General features: G+C 45.0%; 1 long non-coding RNA gene across 1 annotated transcript; it reads right to left on the bottom strand.

The window, feature by feature from the left end:
* Positions 1-232: 232 nt before the first annotated feature.
* LOC135321042 (uncharacterized) lies at positions 233-24,270 on the bottom strand. Its single transcript, XR_010380454.1, has 5 exons — positions 24,155-24,270; positions 11,396-11,449; positions 3,022-3,114; positions 2,316-2,449; positions 233-681 (listed from the first exon to the last, which is right to left on the bottom strand). It is a non-coding gene; the product is annotated as an uncharacterized LOC135321042 (long non-coding RNA).
* Positions 24,271-25,849: the final 1,579 nt, after the last annotated feature.

The following is a 25,849-nucleotide window of genomic DNA, read 5'->3' as shown; positions in this document are numbered from 1 at the left end:
GGATATTGAGGAGAAAATGGTTAATGGGTTCCTTGAAATGCCCCTATAGTAGACAGAAGACCCATGCTTAGCAGACATCCGACTACAGATGATCCCAGGGATCCCCAAAGCCAGATCAGGTTTGTTTTTTTTTTTTTTTTTTTTTTTTTTGCACTGCACCCTTGTTAGAAGTCACCAAATAAGAGGAGACTGGGGTGGCAACATTTATTTTTTCAACTTTCCAAGTCTCAGGAAATGTTTTTAAAGAAGGGAAAACAGACTACAGATCGCTCCTGCCATTCTGCCAGAAGCCTCGGGGAAGTTAAGTGGAGAACATCTGTCAAGACCTGGGGACAATATTCCAAAAACATCTGTCACCAGCAAGCAGCAAAAATCCCCAAACAACCAGAACATCTTTCCATATTTGTCCCTCTTTCCCGGCACCCAACAGCTTCTTCTAGTATGTCGCCGGCACGCGCAGTTCATCATGACGGTGCACCGAAGGCCCAGCACACTGACGCTGCGTGACATCCATTTAGGGGACGTCTCATCCAGCAGGTGTGCGCGTTTGTCTATGCGGATGACGCGGCTGTGAGCGGCCTGGAGACGGTGTCGGCCCGTCCCTCAGAGTCTGACAGCCTCCTTGGCTGCAGGCTTGCTCTCAGCTGGGAAGGAGAATGTCAGCAATGCTTCCATTTTCAGCTAAAAAACAAAACAAAGTTCTGACTCAGAAGGAGTGACGTGGCCTTCCCCATGCCTTGACCGTGACCCGCTCTGCCCAGTGTGAGAGCTGGCATCTTTTCTGATTCAAATATTTGGAAACATGAATCAAGGGTTTAGGACAGTTGGGGACTAGGACCACCAGGCATCCAACGCGGGGCAGGGGATTCTGAGTCCCCCAGAGGCAGCAGGCCCTCCTGCTTCTCAGCATCCCGGGGCAGGTCCCTCCCAGCTGCCCTCCAGGCCCCTTCTTCCCTCCATCTCAGACGCAACAGCTATTGGGCACCTGCTTTGGGTCAGAAAGGGACTTTGATTTCCCTCAGAGCTGGGCTTCCAGCTTGAGAGACAAGAACCTTCGTAATAGTCATGATACAAAGGCCAAAACAAGTGATTCAGAAATAATAGCAGATGCAGGGTTCAGAGGCGAGGAAGGTCAGGAAGGGCTGATAGGATTAGGAGAGACTTTCTGAAAGACATCAGACTGCGGAAAAGCTTTGTAGAGACCAAAAGCAGTGGGGAGGCCATCCTGGGAGGGGGCCCGGCGGGAGCCCAGACAGCAATGAGCAGATGGGGTCTGAAGAAGACTTGGAGAAACATCAAGGTTATCCTGAGCCGGAGAGAGACAGGATGAGACCCAGCAGGAAGAGGAATGCTGTGGAAACAGGCCAACACCCACCGGAGGAAGTTCATCCTTCCTGAAACAGGCCCCCCTGAATTTCTCTCCAGCTGAACCTCTCATGGGACTTTCTACCCCAAAGCTGTTACTGGCTTACTTCCTCCTAAGACCCAGAAAAAGGATAGGGGATCTAATTATGATTGACTTAAACCCTTGATCTTACCGAAGGGAAGAAGAGCACTCAGAATACCCTTTACACACACTCTGACCGCAACAGAATTACCCTAATGGCACACATTTGCTCCAAGGCACTCAGATGCAAAAAAAAGTCACAATTCTTTATTTTCCCTAAATCAAATGACAAACAGTGAAATGGAATAGAAGGTACAGAAGCAGACCTCCCCATGTGCATTCACTTGATTTATGACAGAGGTGAAGTACAGAGGCATAAGAAAAAGGTGATCCTTTCTATAATTGGTGCTAGGTCAATTGAATAGTCATACTTTTAAAAAATGAATCTTAGGCCCTCAGACTCTACATAGACACACACACACACAAAAACCCATTTCAGGTGGTTGTGTACCCAGAAAGTCACATAAGAGATTACTCATCTGATCTCAGAGTAGCAAAGATTTCATAAAGTAACACAAAAACACACTGACCATCAAGGAAAAGTTTGGGAAATTGGAAGAGATTAAAATGAAAACCTTTTGTCTGTGGAAGGTCAACATTAAGAGAGTGAATAAGAACTCACAGAGAGGGAGGTAATATTTCCAGTGCATATACCTGATAAAGAAGTTGTATCCAGACTGTGTGAAGAACTCCTGCAACTCAGTAAGCACCAGACAGGCGAACCGACAGAACAATAGGAAAAAGATGTGAACAGGCGAACTCATTCATTAAGAGGAGCACCAAATGGCCAATGAACATATGAAGCGCCATTCAAAACTCATTCGTGATGGGGAAATGCTAACTGAAAGTAGAAAATACTATCACATACCCACCAGAATGGCCAACACAGAAGGGGTGTGATGCCAAGAATGTAGAACGGTCGGGACTCCCACACAGCGCTGGGAGGTGAGTGAACTCATTCCAGCCACCTCTGGAAACTGTTTGACGGTGTCAATGAACAATCTATAAGTGCAACAGAGAAGAATTTTATCTGAGCCAAACTGAGGACTGCAGCTCAGGACACACAGCTTCAGTAAGCACTTGAATTGCATCCCCCCAGACTTAAAAATGGGGGAGGCTTATACAGGCAAAAAAACACACAGTTACATAAGTTGTTTGTCACGAGTTAGGATTAGAGCTGGCAAGAAGTGAGGAGGCTGGTTAAGCAAGGATTTGTTGGGGTCCAAAGTGTTTGCAGTTACAAGGGGAGACTTTGAGACCATAAGGTTGCAGCTGGCAGCTGGGAGCGGACAGTGTTTTGAGAACGGCGGGTGGAGTCCTTGAGTCTGATGCAGTTCAGAAAATTCAAGTTCTCAGTAATACAGGAATGTGTCTGAAACCATGTCCCCAGTGGCCACCCAGCTCCATTCTGAATGCCTGAACCACAGTTACTCCATTTTGAGTCTTAAATGCATTCTTTTCTTTAATGGTTAAAGCAGATGTACAATGCACATTCAATAGACCACAAACAGGTTGCTTTATTTAGCCTAAAGCTCAAGTTAAATCAGGTAGAAGCTGGAATGACTTCCCCATACCTTATTGTGGGAAAATTTCTTCCATGAACGGGATTTACTGAAGTTGGCCACACACAAACTCCACGACGCGACAATTCCAGTACTCCTAGCGTGCTCCAAAGAGAAAGGAAAATATGTTCACACAAAGGTTTATGTTCGCATTTTTATCACAGCTTTATCTATAATAGCCAAAAAATGGAAACAATCAAACGTCTATCAACCAGAGAAAAAAAATAAGCTAATTGTGATACGTTTATACAATGGAATGCTATTCTGCAATAAGAAAAACTAACACTGATCTATATGGAAAGAAATATGCACACAATACTGTAGGTGACACTGTGATGGCAGAGAGAATCCTGGAAATAATCTAAATGTTTAATTTTTTTAAAAAAGAAATGCTTAAATAAATATGTTACCTCCATTCAACAGAATATCACACAACAGTTAAAAGAAATAAAATGAAATTGGGTGTGTTAATGAGGAAAGAAGGCCAAGATAAAGGAATCGGAAAGTTCAAGGACAGAGCAACATGTATAGAATTTTCCATGTGTTAAAAGTGTGTAGTACATTTGTGGAAACGTTCTGGAAACAGGTAAATGGTTAACTCTGGGGAAGGGCCTGGGGCTGGAGTAAGGTGACACCTGGCTACCGAGGCCACCCTCGCCAGGGGTGGAAGGCCAACTCATATTTCACTGCACACACTTTGCACTGCTTGAATTTCTTTAACACGAGCATATTATTTTCTTAGTTTAAAAGATTTAATTAAATAAGATGTAAAATGTTCTATAATTACTTTTTTTTAAAAAAAAAAAAAGGATACAGTGGTGATTCCCATCAAATTTAATAATTTGCATCAGAAGATGTGGTGGGCGGAAAAATGGCCCTCAAAGATAGGCAGCTTCTAATCCTGGCCCTTGTGGATGTACCTTCAGGAGTAGAAGTGACTAAATTAAGGATCATGAGATGGGGGTATGATCTGGACTAGCTGAGTGTGCTCTAAAGGTAATCACACGTTTCCTTAAAAGAGAAAAGCAGAGGGAGATTGGGCAGAAGCAGGATTGGTGATGCACCTGGAAGATAAAGGAAGGAGCCCTGAGGCCACAAGCAGAGGAACTGTAAGTGGCCACTAGAAGCTGAAAAAGGCAAAGAAGCAGACTCTTCCCCCGGGAACTCCCAGGTGGAGTGCAGTCCTGCCAACACCTCGATTGCAGCCCTCTGAAACCCATTTCAGACGTCTGGCCTCTAGACCCAACAGAGAATACACACTGCTATATATAAAATAGATGAACAACAAGTTTCTTTTGTAGAGCACAGGGAACTATATTCAATATCTTGGAGTAACCCATTATGAAATATATATATATATATATTATATATATACATATATACAAATGAATAAAACATTATACTGTACACCAGAAATTGACACAACATTGTAAGCTGGCTAGATGTCAATAAAAAATTAAACAATTAATAAAAATAAATTTAAAAATAAGAGAATACATTTGCATCACTTTAAGCTACCACATTTGTGGGACTAACAACATTTATAGGAAATTAATACATAAGATTTCCAAACATGGGAAAGAAAAAGTCCACTCTTGGCTAAGACACGACTATATCGCAGACAGAGCCTTGCCATGTGGAGAACCCGAGCATCTAATGTAAACTAAAATCACGGACCAGGCTTGCCCACGTTTCCACCATGGGGATTTTATTTGTATGGCCCATTACCTCCACCACTGACATTTACTGGACTCTGGGTAGGAAGTTTTGGAATTTTGAGATTGAATTTTTCAGCTGAATACAATTTCTCTGCTCAGGAGACAATCCAACACAGGCTCATAAATCAACACACACACCCTGGCTGTAACACCAGATCAGACCTCCACCAACATCTGTGATGCAGTCGATTGTTAGTAAATGCGGGTCTTAATGAGGCTGTTTTTTAATATCAACTAAAATCACCTCTGGGCTCGCACTGAGATCTCCTCGGTTTATTACCTTTCCACTATGACTTAATGAGAAATAAGTGGCAAAATTTTCACATATGTGTGAATTAAGCAAGTGTGCATTTCTAAAATAGAATAGATCAATTGGAGGAGTGCTAATAATTGCCCAGTGATGACAGTTATCCTAAATGATCTTTTACCCTAATGCAAATTTATCCAGAGATGCAATACCTACATTTATTCAAAATATGTTCTCAAGTGCAGCGAGTGGGGTATGTAAATGCTCTAGGATTTCCCCCCCAATTTAGCTTGTAGATTCCAAGTACCGTGTTTTTTTCTCTCTTTTTTTAAAGTTGAATCTAGGAAAGGAAGAGGCTTAAAAAGCCAGACTTTCTAGCTTTCTAGTGGTGAATTTTTACCATTTTCTTGGTAATTAATTTTTAAGTCATGTCTCTCTCTCTCCTGAGTTTTTAATATTTGAAAATTTCTCCCTAAAGAATGAGGACCTGTGAGTTTCCATGACATCCCCTTTTGGAAAGGCTCAGATTTTTATAAAAGGGAAGTATAGAAGTATGTGCCAGGTGGAGAAGGAGAGAAGGGAGAAATTTGCCAAGAAATTCACTCTGCCAGTAATTCACTTCTTACATTCAGCACGAGGATCAGAACATGCACATGTCAACGATGCTTATGCACAAGTTTTCATTTTAACGTGGCTTCTGCCAGGGAACAAAGCTCCTTCTCTGGTATCCTTTCATCTTCTCAGGTCTTTGTTCTTGCCTCCAGCTCAAGACATCAAGACTCACAAAAAAATAAATAAATAAAACAAAAACAAGACCAAGAACAAACAAACAAGACTCACCCTAAATCCTCAGACAGGACCGCATCACATAATCTGCATTTTCAAGTACCAGTCTCTGACTGCAGACAGGACAGAACTAGATAGATAGATAGATAGATAGATAGATAGATAGATAGATAGATAGATAGATAGATGAAGGAAAGGAAGAAAACAAACAACAACAAACTTGTATCCTTGGCCTCAGGAAGACTGCCTGCTTAATATGCTCCAATGAGCACTTGCTGACTCTACTTTCTACAATAGAACAGTTCCCTAAACTAGGGGGTTATACAAAAAGGAAGGGAGAAGGAAGAGGAGGAGGAACAGAATTGCGGAGGAAGCTGTGTTTGAGATGAAACAGCTGCTGTTAATGTTGGCTCCCACCCCCTGGTCCAATTCAGCTGGGCATATCGCTAGGGGGAAGTCCATGTACCCGAGGGGGGGGTTGCCCCAACACCCCTGAACTGTTGACGCATGACACCTGGAGGTGGTACAGGCCATCAGAACAATCATGACCCTCTGATCTCACTCTTGCTGGTCACCCCCACCCCTCCCACCCACCCACATCCACACACACAGGTCTCTCCAACCACAGTCTCAAAGAAATCATGTCAGTGCCTCTTCCAAGACTACATTTTTTAAAAAATCCCATTTTCCCCCAAAGATTTCCTTCTTCTTTCCTTTTCCCAGCCCTAGCTGCTTTGTGTATGCAAGTGTGTCTAATAGTGGCAATCACGACAGTCATTTATCCAGCAGTCGGGATGTGCTAGTTTCCACGCTGGAACCTCATCTCTTTCCTTTCCACCACCCAGCGTGGGACTCACACTAGGCGCCTATCTGCGTCCGAGACAGCTGAGATGCACGGGATTCAATTTGCCCAAAGTCAGGTGGTTTGCAGTTGAAAGACTAGCACCTTCCTCTCCGGAAAAAGCGAGCCTTCAGCACTCCCGCCTCCCGGGAGGTAGGCGGTGGCACAGAATAGCTTTTGTGAAAGACAGAGTCGTGCTGCCAATTTATTTTTTAAATTTTTGTAAGTTCACTTCTGAAGTCACACCAAACTCCCCACCAGTTATGAAGCTACAGTCAGTTTCAAGATAGGAAGGAAGGAAAGAAGGAAGGGAGGGAGGGGGGGAAGTTTAGGGGATTTGTTGTGTTAAGCCCAGGGAAATTCTATCAATTCCTTGAGTTTCTACCTACCTTCCCCTAAAATGGGTCACTAATTCTGATGATTATTCCTCCAGATAAACAGAGTCAAACGCGAATGGACCATCCTGTTGCGGGTTTTCCCATTGACTTTACGCCTCAAGAGCAGGGGCTGTCAGGCTGACTGAGGAGCTATTTTTTATGGCTTATTGAGCCCGGGGCAAATGGGCTTCAGCGAAGGAGAGCAGTAAATCAAGCCCGTGGCCGGCCTCCAGCCACACGCGATAGCAGCCTGGATGTTAACGTAATTGGTGGAAGACTCCAGAAAGAGCAGAGAGCCTCTGTCTGACTCAGCCCCCGATCTCTGAGGGCCAGAGCCAAAAAGATGAAATAAGTCTCTGAGATGAGAAGTTCATGATTTTCCACCTTTTTTTTTTTTTCCATATTCACAGAATGAGAACAAAAGGCTGCTTTGAAGAAATTGTGTTTTATTGGGTTTAGGAGGTGGGTTTATGAAATGAATAACCCTGCAATAGTGAGCAAAATGATGAGATACAAGCCCTAGAGAAACCCCAACGGGCCAAGTGAAAGCTGTGAATCCAAGACAGAAAAGGGAGGGTCTGTCGTGTAGATCTGAGTAATCTATTCATGTTTGCGCCCTTGCTCCCGCCACGTGGAAAGTTATTAAGGGGACTGTTGAGCCAGCAGGAGGAGAAGGCAATGCTAACAATGGTTTCTCAAGGCCAGCTTTGGAAGACAACTAGAAGGTGAGAATTTTTTTTTTAAAAGTGAGAATATAATGAAATCACTAACACAAACACTGCGCTTCAGGAATTATTTTCACGTGCAGTACAAATTCATCTGATCTAATATTTATGATCTCTGAAGCAGCAGCTGACGGACACCACCTGAGGCGTGCTTCTCCCAGGATTCAGGCACAAGGGGTCTGTGGAGGTGTGTTGCCACAGACGCCCATCATTGGGTGGGTGGAGTCAGGGAGCTGCAGAAGCCAAGCAAAGATGCAATTTCAGGTAGCGTCCCAGACTCCATCTGACTCCAAGAGGGGCTCTGAAGCGCACATTGTCCCTTAGGGCTTGTCCACCGATTAGCAGAGGAAGCTGGCTTTTGTACTAGGAGCCATCCTTGTGGGAAGCGGGGGCGACATAAACATCCAAACACTTCTATCTCTGTTTAAGAGCAAGGGAAAACAGGGCCCCGGGGCCATCATCTGAAGGTCACAGGTTAACCTTAGCTGTGGAATGCCAAGTCTCTGATCATGGGCTCACAGAGCAGGAAGAGGGTCCTCCCTCCTAAAGAACTCCTGCTCATCCTTCAAAACCCTGTCCAGGTGTCAGTGACACATTCCCTGATAACTGGTAACCCAAGTCGGGAACCTATTCTTTTGTGCTCTTCCTTTACCTGGAAGGAATATCCTTCTAGAGTAAGACTCATCATTACAATTTTAAAGACTTTTTCTCCATAAGCCCTCAGGGATCCCTGGTAGTAGGTCTGATCCTAGGGAACAGATATTAATGAACCTGTCTGTGACCCTAATTATCGCCAGGGGGGCAATGGGGAAGAGGCAGCCAACTAGCTGTGACTCACTAATGTAGCGCTAAGTGACTTCTAGCTGTAGAAAAAATTGTTTGTCAAGGCAATCTTCTGGAGATGCAGAAAAGAACCCTAGGAATGAGTGCCTAAGAAAACTTGATTTCAGATAACAAAGACCGTTCTTCAGAGAATAACACATTAAGCATCAAGAATCTTGTAAAGAGAGCTTCTCAAAAACCTGGGCTTTTCTTATTTTCATAGATGATTACGGAGCGATCGTATCCATTGTGGGGATGCTTCAGGAATGAAGGGGTTTCCTACAGAATGTGAAATACTGAAGATTAAAGCAAAGTCACGGTCAAGAAGATGCTCTTATTTTCACCCCACATTTAGGTGTTCATTCTACTGATGTTCAAAGTGGAAACACATTTAGCAAATAGTTCAGGTCTTTGAAGAAGTTCTCTTTTCAATTTCATCAGAAAGTTCACAGATGTATTTTACAAGGCACAGAGGGAAAAGGAGATCAATTCTACTGCTGAGAGAGAATCCGGGTCAATTTTATAGATTCACATCCATGTGAAATCCACGTAGACACAAAATTTAGAAGACATCGGTTAAAAGAAAAATCACAAGAAGTATCAAAGTAAGTAAAATTGCTATATGTTCACAGCTCCATAAATGGAAAATATCCTTCCTGGGACTTTACCAAAATCAGCTTCTTTAACGTCTTATAGAAACTTCCACGGGCTTCCTGTAGTATTTCAAAAAAATCTTACACAACAGCGTTCCTCAGGAAAGAAAGTGAAGACTGGTGGCCAAAATTTCCATTTTCGCTCATTAAGATTTCAATCGATTTTACCTGAATAAGCTGTTTCATTCAATTCACAATGATTAACCTTAGCCCAGTCACTGAAAACCTTGAGGTCCTGGGATGCGGGATTTAACTGTCTTCATAATGTACTTGGAAGGCCACTGGGGAAGCCGAACAGAAAACGATTTTCTACACGGTGAGGACAAAGAGCCTGGACCTTGGGTACCTCCGTCTCCAACTGACCTTTGCGTTTTCTCTGCAGCCTAAGAGTGTGTTTCTCGCTGTTTTCTTTCTCTGCCAATATTTATGTAGATGTTAACTATACCCTTACCTCTAAATATTGCAAACATTTTAATTTAGGGACAAATCTTGCTTTTCTCTAGGGCTTTAATGTGGAAACAAAATTCTTATTTTATTTTACTTTATTTTATTTTTTAACTTTTTTTTATTGAGTTATAGTCAGTTTACAATGTTGTGTCAAATTCCACTGCAGAGCACAATTTTTCAGTTGTACATGAACAGATGTATATTCATTGTCACATTTTTTTTTCTACTGTAAGATCTTGCATGTATTTCCCTGTGCTATACAGTATAATCTTGTTTCTCTATTCTACCTTTTGAAATTCCAGTCTGTCCCTGCCCCCTTGGCAACCACAAGTTTGTATTTTATGTCTATGAGTCTGTTAAACTGTTTTGTATTTATGCTTGGTTTTTTGTTTAGATTCCACATATGAGCGATCTCATATGGTATTTTTCTTTCTCTTTCTGGCTTACTTCACTTAGAATGACATTCTCCAGGAGCATCCATGTTGCTGCAAATGGCGTTATGTTGTCAGTTTTTATGGCTGAATAGCATTCCATTGTATAAATATACCACAGCCTAAATGTCAATGAATAGGTGACTGGATAAAGAAAAAAAAAAAAGGAAATAAAATTCTGATATGTTTTATCCTCTATTTATATCAAGGATGAGACTTGCTATAAAATTTCATGGAGTGCTCCAAAAAAACTCAGTCATCAAGATAACTAATTTCTTAATGCAATCTTTTCAAAAATAAAAACAAATGTGAAAAAATAATTCATGATGAATAAAATATTATAATTTTGATGACTCCATCTCACTGCCTCACCCTACTCCCTACCTGAATAGGGGCTCTGGCGTGGTCATAACTGGTCATTGGTGCTTCTGGGAACACAGTAGGGTGTGGTTCCTGGTTCCCACAAGCACGTGAGTAGGCCAGGTGACTGCCTCTGATCAATAGGTTCTGAACAGAAGTGACAAGTGTCACGTCTGGGCAGGAGCATGTGACTGCCAGTTCAAGATCCTCCTGAGTGCTTTTTTCTCTCACTCACAGTAAATGGAAATTTTCCAGAGCAGCAACACTATGTTGCAGGTCCCTGAATGACTATGTTGAGCCGAACCTCCCTATAAACCCACAATGGACATGGAGCATGAGTGAGGAATCAGCCTTTGTGATTTCACTATTCTGGTGGTGGTGGGGGGGATGTTTGTCACAGCAGCTAACTAAGCCTCTCCTGACAGATACAGATTATCAGCAAGGTTCTCGCTCTGGGACTCCTCAGTTTTTCAGGTGAAGGAAGCAAAGCTGTCCTTAACACTCAGTCTTATGCCTGAAACTCCTTCTTGCCTTGAAGAGCAAACTGCTTCTTCTCTTCTTCCCAACTCACCTGTAGATTTTATTCTTAAGACTGAGGGCTTTGAAGATGGACAGACACAGATTTGAAAAGTTTGTTTCACCTCTTACAAGCACCCCAGGATTTAAGACAGCTGATGATCATAAACGTTCATTGCCAAACCTATAAAATAAGGTTAGAAATACTTCCCATACAGGCAGTTACAGAATTAAATGAGATAACAAATGAATTCACTTGGAACACAGCAGAGAATTAATAGATTTTGATCTAATTGTACTCAAACCATCCTGAAATGCTTGCTAAAATGCAGATCTCCACATCACCCCCAACACTGGAAATCCAAGACCCAGGGGTCTGCATTTTAGCGGACCTCCTGGGTTTTACAGAAGACACTTTCCTCAAGAAGCCCTGGGTTCTTGCAGAATGTGTAAATTTACTTACTTTGCTAAGAACAGCCCTGGGAGGAGAATCACTCTCAAGTCAGTCTGCAACAACCTAGAAGAGTAGAAGGGAAAAAACAGTGTGGCTCTGAAAAAATAGTTCTGCCAGGCTATTAACCTTTACCAATCCTAACGCAGTTACGGTAAAGGTGGATTTAAAATTTCCAATATTAGAAGAGTGTGTGGTTTAGTTGGGTACAAACTCCCATTTTTATTAAGAAACCTATAAAACATGCCTATACAACAAATAGGTTGGTACTCAACTATTTGGAGCATCACACTGGTACAAAATTACCTCTTTTCCGTGTTGAATTTGGGAGAGTGACAATTCCAGTGAATCAGAGGAGCAAGGGGGCATCCCAGAACCTGTGGACTTCCCTTGTTAAGCTTCACTGGGGTCCTAATATGGGTAATCAAACTTTTGCCTGCCTTCAAACAGATGCACCTTGACTATATAAAAAGGAGAGGAACGACCCCTACTGGGATTCACCGTCATAATCAGCACACCGCGGGGCGTGGGGGCAGCTACCTGGAAGAGGGGGGATGGGAGTAAGCGTTAGTTGGAGATCGAAGATACGGGGCCAGAAAGACCAACGTGCCAGAGACGTGCTGCTGAAAGGCCAGAAGAAGCCTTTACTTTTGTGTCATCAGGTTGGAGTCATCACGTTTCCGGGACTGCAGGGGGGGGGGTCCTCTCCATGACCTCAGATATTCTACTTGCAGAGACTTTCCTGACAAGCTGGAACTCAAGAGTACTGAGCTCAGGGACATTTTGGACATTTTCTAAGGTTTAAGCCTTAAGAAGAACTACCTGTTCAAAGACAAAAGAGGACCCGGATCTGTGCGCACTCCCTCGGGGCCCCACCCCGTGGGTCCTCGTAAGTACTCATATGGGAAGCCACGGTCATCCCTTCAATTCTCCATCCTCAGAGCGTCGACTTACCAGGGCACCTAATCATCTGCTGAGATCCTACCAGGAGTCCCCAAAGGACCCCACACCTTGCTTCTCAGCCCATGGAATGTGGATCATACTGTTCTGCGTTTTGTATCCACCTGAACATTTGCTGTAATGCTATTCGCTTACTGTAAGAGCGACACTGTGTGACTGGGGACCTATTGAGATGCACAAAGATGAAAATGTCCTCTCAGGAGGGTCTGTCGAGGAACACGCTTATATTGTTTACGTTGTAGTGTGGGGACCGGGGTGGCATGTGAACGTGTTTTCTGTGCAGCTCAAGGGCATCGAGGCATTTCCAGGGTTCAGGGGTGGCCCACTGCGGTCCTTGTTCATGAGGGACTGAAAAGCTCCAGAAAAAGAACTGGAGCTCATGGAAGAAAGGGCCAGGGTGCCGAGGCTGGATCAGGGGTCAGAATGAAAAGTGAGCATGATTTTATGTGAAAAAGGCCTCCGTAAGTCTAATGTCCCTTAACCCAGGTCCCTGTGGACTCATGCCTGCATCCTGGTCGGAAGACTGCAATAAAAAGCAAGTGAAATATAGATGAGCTGTTTCATCGGAATCTCCCTGTGACAATGGGAGCGTAAGGCAGCAGCACTTAAGGGTTTTTGCCCAGTGAAGGATGTCACAAACAAGGAAAAGAGACAGATGGCCACTCAGAGAAGATAGTTTAACTGTATAAAACAACAAAGATCTTTAAATTAAAAATAAAGATAGTAGATGGTTTGAAAAAGGCTGGGGAGGGGGTGCCGGGGGCACCAATAACCAACAAGGTACAGGCAGAGGTGCTGAAAGCTGCAGTGGAAAGGAAAACAAAACAGTGATGGCAAATCAGCATCAGAATGACAAAGATGGAAGGGGAGCCCCTCCCCAGTGTTGGAGATACGGGGAGATGGGAACACTTGTGTGTTGCTGCCGGGCGTAGGCAGCTCCTGGGGAACCAGTGAAACCCAGGGCAGCCGTGTGTAGGACTCCATGAAGCTAAGTCTGTGGATCAGAATCCACTCCTATCTGTCCATCCAGAGAAATGGTCACATCCATCCCAAGGACCATGAACAAGGATGTCCGCCGAGGTCTCGCCTGTGGCCACGTGGAAGAAGAGACAATCAAAGCATTCTCATCTGGGAAGTGCCCAGGAAAATGTGGTGGCACACACAGCAGAGTGTGCACAGGGCAGAACGAGACAGCAGACCAGGTGAATGGACAAGTTCATAGGAAACATTTTCCAAGTCAGCACACACACACACACACACACACAAAGCAACACCACACATTCTGTGCAGACACCATCTAAATCTGGGCCGCTAGAAGCAGAGCCCGAGACAAGAGCCCGACGTCTATGGTGCTTGGTGGGTGGTGGGAATAGCTCAGTGCTAGAGTGTATGCTTAGCATGGACAAGGTCCTGGGTTCAATCCCCAGTACCTCCATTAAAAAAAAATAAAGAAAAACAAAACTAAAAACAGATGTCTATGATGCTTTGAGGAGGGGCTTTCAGGAGAAGGAGGGTGAGAAAGCAGAAGAGGGCAGAGATTCAGATAAAGAAGAGTGAGAGGATGAGGCATCCACCCACAAACACATCAAAATACATCCACGTGTGGAACAATTCTCACTGAAATCTAACTGGAGACTGACACAAAGACTTCTGTACAACAAGGCTGCAAGCAAGATACACACAAAATCAAGTATGGAAAGAGGAAAAGCAATTAGATTGGGACCTGTGCCCCTGGGAGGGGACGTAGAGGAAAAGGGAGATTACGCTGGAGTGGAGATCCAACCTGGGGAGTGAGCAGTTTGAGCCAAGAGTGGACAAGCCCTCTTGGTTGGTTGGAGCACTGCTGGGACTAATATAATGGCTCTGGGAAACCTGGGACTCTGCTCACAAGGAAGACTTGCCCCCAAGGCAGGGCAAGAAAGGGCAGAAAGGTCTGCTCTAGAGGCTGCCAGGTTTCCTGCAACCACCTCCCCATGCACCCAGCCTTGGCGAGAGAATGCTCCAGCCCCACTCATTCCACATCATGCTGCAGCACTGAATCTGGGAAAAGACCTGACTATGGGATGCAGAAGTGACCCAGTCCCACAGCGGAGCTTGCATAGGATGGTGTTGGCCACTTATTTAAGCAGCACCTCAAAAGCCACCCAGATCTCCGATGGTGTCTGCTCCACCAGAGCTCAGCCCCATGATATATGCTGAAAGGCCACATCGGCTCCACCTGTCCTGCAGAACGATTCCACAACAGGATGGGGGTGGCAGAGGCTGGGGGTTGATTGGCTGTGAGGAACAAAGGGGACTTGCACCCAAGGCTGTGTCTGAACAGAGCTGTGGATGCCTGCACGGGCGATGCACTGGACCTCCGTGGCTGATAGGAGCCAAGAGCCCACGTGGGCCTCACTTGCTTCAGCACTCCCCACTTCTGGGGCAAGTGTCATAGTGTACAGAAAGGGAAAAACGAATGCTTAAAGGAGACAGGGCCATCTCAGGCCCAACCCTTGCCACTTCTATTTAACATAGTATTGAATGTCCTCACCACAGCAATCAGACAAGAAAAAGAAATAAAAGGAATCCAAACTGGAAAGGAAAAAGTAAAGGTGTCACTGATTGCAGATTACTTTATTTTTTATTTATTTACTTTTTTATTGAAGTATAGTTGGTTTACAATGTTATGTTAGTTTCTAGTGTACAGCAAAGTAATTCAGTATTCTGGAACTTAAGCCCATTGCAGTCACATCATTTGTAAATATTTTCTCCCATTCTGTAGGTTGTCTTTTTGTTTTGTTTATATTTTCCTTTGCAGCACTATTTTCAATAGCCAAAATATGGAAGCAAATGAAGTGTCCATTAGCAGATGACTGGATAAAGAACATGTGGGGTGTGTGTGTGTGTGTGTGTGTGTGTGTGTGTGTGTGTGTGTACACATACAATGGAATGCTACTCAGCCATAAAAAAGAATGAAATTCTGCCATTTGTGATAATATGGATGGACCTAGAGAATAGTATGCTTAGTGAAATAAGAAGTTAGACAGAAAAACAAATATTGTATGTTATCGCTTATGTGTGGAATCTAAAAAAATGAATGTATACAGCAAAACAGAAACAGACTCATAGATATCAAAAATAGGCCAGTGATCACAAGTGATGAGAGGGAAGTTGGGAGGGACATTTTACGGGTATGGGATTAAGAAATACAAACTACTATGTACAAAATAGATAAGCAAAAAGGATATATTGTCTAGCAAAGGGAATTATAGTCATTATCTTATAATAACTTTAATGGAGTATAAACTGTAAAAATACTGAATCACTATGCTGTACACCTGAAACTAATATAATATTGTAAATCAACTATACTTCAATTTTTAAAAAAAAAAACAACAATAATAAAACTATCTGGATCCCAAAGGAAGGCTAATAAGCAGAGTACAGCACACCTCACAGACAGTGCAAGTTTGGTTCCAGACCAGAGCAACAACGCTGGTGCTGCAATAAAGCAAGTCACACACACACTCACAAAAAAGCAAGACGGGGCAGGGAAGGAAGCTCCGCCAGGGAGTGGGCTTAAGGAAAGTCTAGAAAAACGCCCTGGAGCTGTGGGGTATGAGGCACATCCCGGCGTGGACCCCAGCTTGAGGCAAGCGGCTGGCCTTCTGTACCCGCTAGCAGACAGTCTTGGGCTGGGGTCCCTCCACACTGGGGGCGTGTGAACTCCCATCCAGGAGGCTTCCTGCTGTAAAAGCGAGTGTCACCATCCGGAGACAGGACAGCTGGGGCTGTCAGCAGCCAGCACGCAACAGTGGAGGTCAGGCACAGCACCTGGGAAGGGGTCCAGGTGGGGCACTTTGGCATCTAGTGCAGATGTAAACACCTCTGGAGGCAGGAAAGGGGAGAGGGGGCTGGTGGAAAAGGAACGGCTCAGACAGTGATGAGAACTCGCCGGAAACAGGAATGTGATGAACTCAACCCCGGAACCGAAAGCCTCTCTTTGTGACTGTGAGAGGGGACGGCGCACGGGAGGGGTCAGCGCTTGCCGCGCTCCTCAAATAAACCGGGAAGGATGGCCACCCTGCCACCTGCCGGCAGATGGCGCTGCACAAACAACGTGTAGGCTGCAGAGGGGTGGCTGCTCTGGGCCCAGGTTTGTCTGCCAACAAAAAGAATCAGCGGAATTCAGATCCCCCGTCGGCGAAGTGGAATCTCTGGAGCCACAGAAACAAATGGTCACAGAGGTGAGAAGAACACGAAAGCAGAGGAGGCACAAAACTTCCCTCCATGTAACCGACACGGAAGAGGCAGAGCCGGATGAAACCCTGGGCTCTGCTGGGCGGGAGGGCAAGGTTGGAAGCAGCAAACCCCCAGTTGGCCAGAACCCCAAACGAGGGGGCGAGGGCTCTCCTACAGAAGCAGATTGCTGCACAGAAGAAGGAAGAATTCAAACAGAAATGATGATCTGTGTGTGTGTCGGGTGGGGCGGCCTCGGCCTTTGTGTCGGGAGCCGCTGCTGGCTGGCTGGCTGGCTGGCTCTGCCTCGCTCAGGCAAAGCAGAAGCACTCAACAAGCTGTGACGGCGTGTGTATCACACACACGTAGGTGCACACTCAGACATACATGCACACAAAAGAATGCCCCCCTCTTTTCTGAGCCAAGCTTTGTCTCTTCTGCCCAAGAGAATGGCTTTGGGGAGCCCTCTGTCCCATGAAGACCTCCAGGTCGATAGTCCCGGGGCTTCTGCCCACAGCTGTTCACTCCTGTGAGCCAAGGTGCAGACCAAGGGGCTGACCAACCCTCAGGAACACTCCAGATTGGCTTCTTCAACCCTCAACCCATCACACAACCTTTTTCCATTCTTTGCCGAGCCTCAGAAATCCCAAGTGCAAATTAATTTCTGCAAACCTCTCCTAGCACGCTTGCCCTCTCAAGCCATCAGTCTCGACCAAATGTGATGAGATCCTAGGCCGGCGAGTCTCAGTGTGTGGTCCCTGACCAGCAAGCAGTGCAAGCACCTGGGAGCCTGTTAGAAATGCCGGTTCTCAGGCTCCACCCCAGACATACTGTCAGAATCTCTGGAGTTAGGCCCAGGATGCTGTGTTTAAATGAGCTCTTGAGCTGGTCCCTAGCGCCAGCGTGTGAGAGACCCTGCCCCGTCTGTGCCTTGTCCAGCCCAGGATGGGCCTCCAGAGAAGGAAGTCTCCGCCCCACAGGAGTCAGGATCCAGTGCCTTGGGTCCTCCTCCCTGGAAGCCGAGCCTGAAACAGGGAGTGAGCGGAGCCTGGAGGAAGGGGCGCTACACTTTGCAGAAGGATGAGAGGAGGAGGACCAGGGAGAGACGCAAACAGGGGCGTGGGCTCCGGCAAAGCCTTCATCCTGACCCCACCGAGAACTGGGAGCACAAATAGTGCCCAGAGCCAGGCCCGCCCGAGGCCGGGAGAGCCGCTTTTGTCCGCGTGTCGTCGGCAGCTGTGGGCTGCCCTCCCCACCAGGGATGTGGCCAGGCCTCCTGGCGGGCAGCAGCTTCTGTTCCCTGGGCAGGGGGCAGTTCTCAGAGAAGAGAGCGTTTCTGAGCCACCGGCAGCCCGGACTCAGAGCAGCGGGGGAACCAGTGTGGCAAAGGGTACCTAGGGCGGGTCACTTCTCTCTAGCCCCCCCAGTTCCCTGAATGTCACAAACCTTCAGGATGTCTGGCCCCAGGCCCGAGGCAAGGGCAGTGGGTCCTGGGTGGACTCCTTTTCCAGGGCTGCTGTAACAAAGGAGCAAAAATTGGGTGTTTTCAACAACAGAAACTTTCTCCCGAGTCTGGAAGCTAGAAGCTCCAGATCAAGGTGGTGGCAGGGCCGTGCTCCCACCCAAGGCTCTCGGGACGAATCCTTCCTCGCCTCTTCCTAGATTCTGGTCCCAGCAGCCCTCAGTGCTGCCTGGTTAGGAGACCCATCACTCTAGTCTCTGCCACCATCAACGTGTGTCCTTCTCCTTGTGTGCCTGTGTCCTCTTCTCTTCCTATAACGACACCAGTCACTGAATGTGGGGGTGGGGGCACCCTAATCTGGTATCACTCATCTCCATCTTTGACTACTTACATCTGCAAGGACTCTATTTCCGAACAAGGTCGTTTTCACAGGCATCAAAGGCTAGGACTTCAACATAGCTTTTGAGGGGAACAGAATTCAGCTCACAACCCTGAGGCTGAGCTAGCATGCCGCAGGGGCCACCACGCCCCCAGCCAACCTCCAGGGAATTCATTGTCCCTCCCTTGAGCAGGAAGTTGCCAACAGTGCTAAAGCCAACTTTGGAAGATGGAAAGACCAGTCATCACTATGGGCCAACTGACCTAAAGAAAAAGAACATTCAAACAGCCTGGAAAGTTCCTTTTCCTGGCCTGTTTCTCAGTCGAGTGGGTGGAGTTTGGCCCTTGAAAGAGTGTCAAAGGGCCAGCCAGGGCAGCAACCAATGACTGTCCCACAGGGGGAGCCAGTCCGGGCACCTTTTGTGCCTGGAGGAACAGCCATGATGCTCGTGGCGCCAGATCCCGCTGTGAAATAGTCCCCAGGCGCTTTTCCTTTCCAGGAGTTCTGCCTTTTCGTTTTCTTTGGGCCCTGCAAGCCTTCCTCCACCGTCACCAGGCTGTGAGGCTGCAGGGCAGAGCTGGCCCCAAAACGGCAGCCCTTCCAAGTCACCAGACTCTGCCCTGGGAAGCTCCAGGGCGAACCCCTGGGAATCCAGGGCAGAGGCGTGGTCTTGGAAACCCCGCGTGTCCTTTGTAAGATCCAGACAGGCGAGGGAGGAAAAGCTTTCGTTATTGTTCCGAGGAACATCCAGAGCCCAGCCTGGGGAGACCCAGAGCAGAGAGCTCGTCCCCAGAATATGGGCAGATAGACAGCCCTTCCTGGGCGGGGGTGGCGGAGCTCCGGAGGGGACAGCAAGCCTGGGAGGGGAGGGCGTGGCTCTGAGGCCCCTCTTGAACCAAGCTCCCTCCTCCCCTATAGGGTCCCAGCCCAAGAGCAGGGCAGACTTGTCTGAGCATCTAGTGGGGAGCTGACTCCTCAAGTGTCCTGAGCCACATGGACTGGTCCTGGGAGTACAGAAAAGGGAGCCCCCAAAGTTGGCCTAGGGAGCCGAGAAGAGCTAAGAATTGAGAGGCAGGATGCATGGTGTGGAGAAGACTGTGCCCTGCCATACGGGACCCCGTGGGCCGCCGAGCTGGGGACTAGATGCAGGGCCAGGCTGAGTTTCCAGAAGCTGAGCGAAGACCTGGGTGACAACAGCACCAGCAGTGTTGACAGCCCAGCTCTCTGGGTCAGTCACAGAGATCCCCACAGAGGCTGCCAGACCAGACCTTTTGTGTCATGGCCACACTTGCTAGAACATAGATACCCCCCCCCCCAGGGAAAGGAGAGGGGTAAAGGGATTAGAAAGCCTGAATTAACCATGTATTTCCCCTAAAAAGATACTGAATTTTCAAGCAGGACTGACAGATTTGCCTGGAATCGGCAAGATTAAGTTCTCTGCCATGAGCAGAAATGAGGGCTTGTGAGTAAATTAAGCTCAATTATAAAACGATAAAGAAAGTTTCACGTCTGCACACGGGAGTATTATGGTTATGCAATTTGTACCCACCATACAAGAACTGTAATTGCAATTCAAGGCAACATGTGATATATGTCACATCAATTGTGCAAGCAAAGTGTTCTACGATTTCAAAGAAAGGAGAAAGCGTACCTGCTGGAGTTTTAGAACCTGTCTCTGTTTGTAACTCAGCCTCTTCATCTTACAGACCGCCTGGCACCTTTCCTCAAACCCAACTTTCCATCGCTGTATTAGTTATGACTCTTTCTGCTGCAAGTGACAAAAACCCTAACTCAAATCAGCTTAAGAAAAGGAAAAGGAATTTATTTGCTCACAAGACTGAAGAATCCAGAGGGAGCTCTTGCCTCAGGTATAGTTTGATCCAGGCTCAAGTCAAGTAATTTCACCGGGATAAAGTGCTATCTCTGGATTTCTTGGTGCTGCTTCCTTGATATTGGGTCCATGCTCAGACCCTGTGTGTTCGCAAGATACCTGCCACAGTTTCAGCCGCGTCATCCTTCCACACATTCTGCCAACAGGAAAAGCAAGTCTGCTTCCCTGATAACAGCAAAAACCTAGGAATTGAATACCCTTAGCCACGATGGGTGGGATTGGTGCCATGTGACCATCAGGAAGCCAATCACTCTGTTCAGAAGAATGAAATGTGCTGATTGGCTTACACATGGAACAAGATGGCCTCAGAAATGCATCATCAGAGAATCGGGACAAAGGTTCCCACAGGGCAAGGAGAGAATGCTGGGGGCAAAAACAATAAATGTCCATCACACCTCACAGTCCAAACTTGGCCTGGGTATGGGTCTCCTAGGGCTGCAGTAACCCAGTACCATAGTCTGGGCGACTTAAACAACAAACTTACTGTCTCACAGCTCCAGAGACCGGAAGTCTGAGATTAAGTTGCCAGTAGAGTTGGTTGCTTCTGAGGTTGCGCCTGGTGGCTTGCTGTCAATCTTTGCTGTCCCTTGGCTTGTAGAAGCATCACCCTGATCTCTGCCTTCATCTTCGCATGACGTTCTCCCTGTGTGTGTGTGTCTCTTTTTATAAGGACACTGGCTATAATTTATTAGCGTCCATTCTAATGACCTCATTTTCACTTAATTACCTCTGTAAAGACCCTATTTCCAAAAAAGACCACATTCTCAGATACTGAGCTTAGGACTTCAACATGTCATTTTGGCCAGGAAGGGAGCACAGTTCACCCCATAGCAGCCTGGTTTTGTATCAGATATTTTAAGGGCACTTAAAATCTAGTTGCTACTTTCTAACTTTCACATCTTATGGAAGCATCTTAGCAAAGACTGTTATTTCCTTTTGGAACACTTCTGCTGTCATTACTACTCATCTCTCCATCAGCAAAAACTCATACGTTCTCCAATATTAACACAATATGATTATTAAATATTTCTTGCTTACTTATATATTCTTGTATAAGATATTACATAACATTTTCCGCTATCCATAAGAACTAGGAATGGCCAAATACAGTTCCATACCTGAGCAACGAAGAAGCAAACATTACCTCTGTCAGAGATAAGCTAATATTAATCATTATTGTCAAAATAAAAAAAAAGAAATGTCCTGTTGTTCAAGCAAAATTGTCAGGCAACTTAAGTATAATCAAATACTTGAAGGAAATTCTAGTATATTAGAAAACTGTATCAACAAGGGAAGTCTCGCTGGGGAGGGTATAGCTCAGTGGTAGAGCTCCTGCTTAGTATGCACTGGGTCCTGGGTTCAAACCCCATAACCGCCATTAAAAAAAATAATAATTGTGAATAAATAAGTAGCCCTAATGATCTCCCCTTACAAATAAGAAAATAAAATTAAATTTAAAAAGAACAAGAGAAGACTTAGAGTGCTCGTTGGCTTGGAGGAAATAAATATGAAGCAAAGTTTACAAGTTATTTTTTTCAAGATTCTTAAAGTTACACTTCTCTGTGGTCAGCAAAAATAGTGATTTATTTCATAAATGGAAAAAGAAAGCCGTAATCTGTCACTAGCTCACTGCTGTAATTGGATCCTTAGCTGGTGCACAGTCCAAAAATGGAGGTTGAAGTCCTGTCTATTAACTGTTACATTTTGGACTTGTGTATGATTTCTTGTTCATTAAACTGATAAATCCCTTGGTTAAAGGCTGCATTTGCGAATCGTTGATTGGCCCTAAGTTTACTTGGACTGTGGGGGGGGGGGGGAGGTGGGGACCAGGGTTCTAATCTATAGACCCAAAACTATTTATTTATAACTTTCAGTCTTAATTTTCCGAGTCACACCATGGGCATGTCCATATTTACCTCATTAAAAGAGTGAATTCCAATTTTCAAAGTATTAACAAATGGTCTTTCTCCCCATCAAAGCATCAAATGCTTTCCAAGGAAGAAGAAAGACTATAATATTTGCAGATCATCTAGAATACTAGATTGTTAGAATTCAAATTCAGAATGTTTTTCTCTATTGTCTTTTTGCTGGTCAAATAGAGAAAGACAAGCCATATTCAATGTGATTGTTAATTTTCTTGTCTGTGATAGCAGTACTGTGGTTACGTAAGTGATTGCCCTTATTTTAAGGAGATGTGTGCTGTAGTATTTAGGGATGAAATGTCAAGATATTGGCAACTAACTTTCAAATGATTCAGCAAACACCATCTATATACACACACACATATATACATATATAATATTTGCAATTGTTGAGCTTAGAGTTTAGATCCTATTGTGCTATTCTCCCCATTCTTCTCACTTTCTGTATATTTGAAAAATTTTATAATAAAATGTTGTGAATGAAATGGGATGGTGAAGATGGGAAATGTTTTCTTCCTTTGGTAAATTTAACACTTAACGCTTACCCTCAGCGGGGAAGGTGTAGTTCAGTGGCAGAGTGCTATGCTTAGCAAGCATGAGGTCCTGGGGTCAATCCCCAGTATCTCCATTAAAAATAAAGAAATAAATCTAATTACCTCCCTCCACAAAAAAAAGAAAAATATTTTTTTTAAACATTTACCCTGCGCCTACACATCCAAGGTTCAAACTCATCACTCCTCCACTCACCACCCCAAAAGAACACAGTAAGGCTCAAAGCCCTTTAAAATAGTGTTAGGAAGTGAAAACATTTCCATTTATATTTTCAAATTCTTGCCTACTTAATGGAGTGTTTTAAGGTTAAATGAGCTTATTTGAGTAAGATGCTTAGGACAATACTTGGCATAAAGTAAGTGCTCAATATACTACTGTAACTGTTACCTAAAAATACAGCGCCTGCTCATTGCCTGGTGCTAGCACGGAAGTGTCACAGGTGCCGCTCCACTAGGAAATGACAGGCGTTGGTAGGAAGAAAAGACCGCTGCCGCCTACGGTGAATAGAGGAGGTGAGACAGAGAAGGGGGACTGGGGCTTCCACTGGCAGGAAGGTTAGAATTCAGAGATGTGGAAGGGATACGCATGGCCTCTCACTGTCTTGTACACACGCTCTCTCTCTCAATAATTCGAGAAAGAAAGGAAGTCTTCTAATAAAATGTGAGTCTTTAATTGACTCCACCCTGACCCCAACCTGAAGTGGCATGAAGCCCAATTACTGCGGCAAACACTTGTCATAGTTCAGCAAGGATACCTTGAGCCAGAAAAATGGCTCCTTCCAAACGTTAGTTGACTTATGTCATTAAAAACATCTACCTTTCTATATCCGCGAGCTTCTTTCAAAACAGGAAGAAACTCACAGATGTAGAAAACAACCTTGCGGTTTCCAAAGGGGAAGTGGGAGGTGGGGGTAGGGATAAATCGGGAGTTTGAGGTCAGCAGATACAGAGTACCACATACAGAATAGACAGACAACAGGGTCCTACTGTACAGCACAGGGAACTAAATTCCGTATATTATAATAAACCATCATGAAAAACAGTATGAAGGAGAATATATACATGTATAACTGAATCACTTTGCTGTTCTCGAGAAACTAACACAACATTGTAAATCAAATATACAGCAATAAAAAAAGACTAATCATATTTAAGAAGTCAAAGTAATAGATAAAATATAATAAAATAATAGGTTTTTTTCTTAAGTCTACCTTTCTTTATATATGAAACTTCAAATTTTTTTGCAAACCTTTAAGAAGTTAAAAGTTGTGATGTAAGCCATATCATGTCGGTCAGCTAAGACTAGAACAAACACAGTTGGACTACGTTTTTACAACGAATGGCGTGGTACATTGCAATACAGAAAGTCATTCCCCCTACATTACCTCCTCCGAGCCTCCGACGTTCTTCGGGGCAGTCGGGATGTGAACCCAGCTTGTCTCATCCTGCACCCCACACTTTTTTGTGGGGGATTTTGAAGGGAAAGTTAGCGTGTGCATTTCTGGAGTTTCACTCTCTAAACTTAACTATTTGAACATCTGGCGTATGATTACAACCCAGCCAGGAGATGGATTCCATCTGTGAGCTATATTAGCTGAATAACTTTGCATGAAACTTTTAACATTTCCGAACCTCAATTTTCTCATCCTTATTTACCACCCAGATTATTATGTTGATCAAAGAAGGTATGTGAAGGCAGTTTGTGAATTTTAATGCTCTCTATGATGTTATTGATACTGTTCTCAATGACCAATTCTCTAAAGAACTTACAGAGAAAAGCTTAATAAAGAGCAATGAATAGTTTCACTCTCCAACTTGGCATAGCCTCAGACCACCACTTACTGAGTGCTAACGGTGGCCCAGGCTGTGTGCCCAGCTTTCTCATGTATTATCTCGAGTTAACCTTCAGAACAATTCTCCAAGGTGGCTGTTATTTCTATTCCCATTTCACAGATAAGGTACGTAAATAGCCTGCCCAGGACCATGCATCCCGGATGTGGGAGTCAGGCTTTGCACTCAAGTGTGTGAATCCAGAGCCAGCCCTCTCCCCTGCTGTGCTTCCTGCAGGGCACATAGTCCTTGGCTGTGGACATGGGTTTGTAAGACTGTGAATAATTTTCCTAAATTACATCTGGCAGAGTTGTTTCCAACCACCTCAGGGGCACAGGCAGCCATCACTGATTGCTGTGCACCACTGGGGTTGTGTGGTTACTTGTTACACAGCATCACTGTCGTTGCAGATATCTGCTATACCAGGGCATTCCGACACGCAGCCAATGAGAAGCGTCACTGCCTGGCTCATCTGAGGTGTCATAAGCACAGCTCTTTCTGCTCCAAACACACAACCCCACACGTACCCACCCTTCAGGTTCTTGGTCTAAAGATCATGCCATCTGGAAATACCTTCCCCGATGCCCTTCCTCCCCCCGGTTCTCTCCACTTTCCCCCAGAGCAGCTTTAATGCTCCTCTCCTATACTCCCAGGACACCAGATACTTTCCCCAATAAGCACGTCTCCCAACTCATGTGTAGCAGATGGAGAAAAGCTTTATCCTTAGGAGGTGGTAGGAGTATTGGGAGTCTGGCTTAATCAAAAAAGAATTAAGTCAAGGGGCTGGATAATAAAGAAAGACAAAAAGAAGGGAAGTTTAGGGAGATTAGTTAGAAATGACCCAACTCCATCTTTGTAACTCTGCAGAAGAAGCATTTAGGAAAGAATGATGCCGAGGGGAGAGAACCTGTCTGTAACAATCACTAGTAACTACTCCTGATAGAGCACTTTACAGTTTACACCAGGGCTTCCAGGCACAAATTGCTCAATGAATATTTCAACATGATGAGAACTACCTTATTACTTGTGCCCTTCTTGAGTAACTGGGGAAAAGTTCTACATGCAGAGAAGTGTTCTGTGATTGTATGCAAGCTAGATTTATTCACCTAGGGCAGAGCCACATATAGGTCAGATCATTTGGAATGATAGAATGTAGAATTATTTATACAAGAAATTGTCTATTAAAGTATCACCAATTCAGGCCTACTGAAAAAGTTTATTATTGCAAAAAATATTTCCTGGGATACCTT

Source organism: Camelus dromedarius, chromosome 3, assembly GCF_036321535.1.
Source record: "Camelus dromedarius isolate mCamDro1 chromosome 3, mCamDro1.pat, whole genome shotgun sequence".
In the NCBI taxonomy this organism is placed as follows: Eukaryota; Metazoa; Chordata; class Mammalia; order Artiodactyla; family Camelidae; genus Camelus; species Camelus dromedarius.
This window is presented reverse-complemented; position numbering and strand designations above follow the sequence as displayed.